Source organism: Bidens hawaiensis, unplaced genomic scaffold, assembly GCF_021521415.1.
Source record: "Bidens hawaiensis isolate Kalapana, Puna unplaced genomic scaffold, B.hawaiensis_p1.1 tig00022332_1, whole genome shotgun sequence".
In the NCBI taxonomy this organism is placed as follows: domain Eukaryota; kingdom Viridiplantae; phylum Streptophyta; class Magnoliopsida; order Asterales; family Asteraceae; genus Bidens; species Bidens hawaiensis.
In genome coordinates, this window is record NW_027493479.1 from 183,466 (window position 1) to 186,976 (window position 3,511).

The 3,511-nt window shown below is 32.3% G+C and overlaps 1 long non-coding RNA gene across 1 annotated transcript; it reads right to left on the reverse strand.

Moving 5' to 3' along the window:
• Nucleotides 1–250: 250 nt before the first annotated feature.
• Nucleotides 251–1,294, reverse strand: LOC143565423 (uncharacterized). Its single transcript, XR_013141067.1, has 3 exons — nucleotides 1,222–1,294; nucleotides 400–447; nucleotides 251–289 (listed from the first exon to the last, which is right to left on the reverse strand). It is a non-coding gene; the product is annotated as an uncharacterized LOC143565423 (long non-coding RNA).
• Nucleotides 1,295–3,511: the final 2,217 nt, after the last annotated feature.

Genomic DNA, 3,511 nt, shown 5'->3' on the forward strand with positions numbered 1-3,511 from the left:
ATGCTTCCCAATATTGTTCTTTGACGAAGCTTCGTAATCAAAAAGTCATGCAAGTATTCTCTGCTTTCTGTTGACGGTCCTGTGAATGTTCAAAAACAGTGATGGGCCCCGTTATGTTGCAGTTGTTACGTCTTTGTTTTCTTCCATAGGTGTTGGGTGTTTGTTGAAAATGATTTTGAAGTTAGTGTGTCATCTGCAGCTCAAACTATCAAAATAATAGAGGCCGACAACCATGACAGGTAATAAAAATGGCCAAACAAACGTGCAAAGTTATTTAATAGGTAAACATCTAATAAGAAGGAAAAGACATGTACATAAGTTATCTAAGACATAAACACATGTAAGACACCGGTAAACACGTAATGTAAATGAGTAAATGAAACAATAAGTGAAAAATACCTTGAACACAAACTCATGACGCAAGCAGCTTTCGAAGACATCGAGCAACTACAATAACAAACAATTCAAATTACATGTGTAGTGAATTAAAGTAGTAATAATAATAATAAGTGAAAGATATATATATATATATATATATATATATATATATATATATCTTTCTTAATGGTTGGTAAAAATTAAAAAATACTACACTATTAGTCATCATAGATTCATGTCAAAACAATTTAACAAATGCCTTCAATTCTTCCTGTTATGTTTATTTGAATCACACAATAAAACTTATCATCTACTTATGATATCAGTTTCTATGGCTCTACTAAATGAAACTTTTGTTCATTTAGTTATCATACAAATAAGCAAACAAACAACCAGAGAGCTAACCTGAATTTTTTTTTGATAACATGCAATAAGTTCATTCATAATATTTCATACTAAACTGTCTTGAATCATGTTTGACAAATTATCATAAATTGTTAGTTTAGAAGTACATCTTTTAGTTTGGTCACAATTTATTATTACATAGAATCAACTGTTTATGTTCTTATACACATGTCTATTAATTCAACAAAATGCCTGTATTTCCATCTGTTCTAAACTAATTACCACATATAACCAATCAATCTAAGAGGCATCATGCATACTAATTACTAACTACAATCAAATGTAAACCTGATAGAAACCAATCAGAAAACATCCAATTAAACATTAATCAGACCAGATATATGTATACCCATCAGTTTAGCTTTATCAGTAAACGTAATGCGTAAACTGATTCAATTAACATGAACAGAAGAGCGAAAGCATAAACTGAAAACTCACCTCTTTCAATCAGTCATAAAATGCACAAAAAACATTAGTTCCTGTAACACAAATAAATCTTGATATCTTTCCCCACAGTAGAGCACCGCCACCGACATACCGCATACGATAGTCTCCTAGGGATTTCAGATCAAATCCGGTTGCAATCGACAGCGAGGCAGGCGTCATAAACACCGTAACACCGCCGCCACCACACGATTGCCGCCTACGATTTATAAATTGAACCCGGTAACCATTGGCGATGATGGAAAACCAAGAGGGCAGAAATCAGAAGCACCGCCCAAAACAGGCAATCAGAAGCTGCCAACATAAGCGCTTTAAGTAGTTGCACCACACGCTAAAAAGGTTGTCGGGCTAGTACAATAAAATAACCTTATGTGAGTAACTGAAACTTCCAAATTAATATATATATATATATATATATATATATATATATATATATATATATATATGTTTTGTAAAAAATATTGTCTGATCGTGTTTTTATAAAAGAAAATTGAGTATATTTATTTAATCAAGGAAAATAGTCTATGTTTCTCCACGGTCTTAAACAACTATTGTTTGAGAATATTGTTCATAATATCTTAACCCCGATTTAAATAATTATGGGTTTGTGTGATGTTATTTCCCATAAATATAGTGTGCTTTTATTTACTTTATAATAGAAAATAGACTCAGTTTCCTTACATTTAAGGTTACCCGTTGCATCTCGCTTGGTGAATGAATCAATTAGCAATAAACTTAGAAGACCCAGCCAACATTAAAATTTGGTTCGATCTGTGTACTTGACCTCAAAAAGGCTAAATGTAGAAAACCAGTGAAAGTTGAATTCAAATTGAAGACCTCTACTAGAAATATTCAATCATTTATCATTGCACCACTCATTGAGTATGTTACTATTTTTGCACTATGTTAAGCTAGTAAGATGAATAGATGATATTGGACTATAGCAGTAAGGTAATATGGCTGCTTTCATAAGCTACACAAAAATCTGAAAATATTTAAACTAGTCAATTCATTTGCTAGAAACTTATGTCACTAGTGGACATAGATATGAATGTGATGTCATGTGTTGCTAGAAAAGTTAGGATTGATTATTGGTTCTACCAAATGTTTTGTATCTATTAATCTTCATGTTTGATTTTAGGTGTTTTGATCAAAATCGAGGTGCTTTAAACCGATTTAATTAGCTTCAGGAAGGGAACTTTTGGGCTCAGGCTTGGACTCGGGCTCTTCTAATTCTAATAGTGCCATTGCACTGATGGTTGGCACTTGAAGAGATGTTAATAAAGTTGGAAGAAGAGAAGTCACATTTTTTGATATTACACTTCATAACGACAAAAGATGAGCAACCATAGTTTTTGTTCATACAATATAATATGTGAGATGAATTAAAGAAATGAAAGAAAGAAAGAAAGAATAATCAAGTGTGCATACACAATTGAAAGCAACCGTCTTGCCCACCCGATGATTCATACAAAATATTAAATTATATTTCACTTTATTAATCTAGTTTCAATAACATATACTTTAGGTTGTCATTGTAACGATTCCGGCAAATTCAGGTATACCCTAGCCGGAATATACTATTTACGTGTTATTCAATACTGAATATATGAATTATAATGTGTTTATACGAGTATATAAGATTCACAGTACGAATTATACTCGAATGAACAACTAGTCGTATCGGAATTACGATTAAACAATGAACGGTTATTGAAACCCGAACGAATCGGGAATTACATTATAGACAAAATATATAATGTTTAGTGATGTTTACGAAGTATTAAAGCTTCGTGATAAGTGAATTATAGCACAGAAAAAGAATGGTAAGTTTAATGGTACGTCAGTACGTTAAACGAGACCTTTAACATCAAACCAAGCTAGAGACGATCGATCAAACCGAAAAAGATGCACAATGACCGACAATATGATGTTTTAAGTCAATAAATGTCATGGTTTAAGTTTTTAAAGTTTTTAAGTCGATTTTATGTAAATTTTATTTTAACCCGAAAAACGACCATTTTAGGCTCGTTTTAAGCCGAATTACGAGTTTAAACGAGAAACGAACTGAGCCAGATTATCCAAAACATTATCCGGATTACGGAAATCCGAATATGTGGCTTAGAATGGACTTGTGGGTCCCATCCCACCCCATATGGTGGACCGATCGGCCCACCCTTTCATAATATCATTTCATTTTCTTTTTTTTCAATATCAAACTCTCTCAAATCTCTTCATACAATTCAAGTGTTCATCCAAATTCATCACTTTTTACCAAGAACAC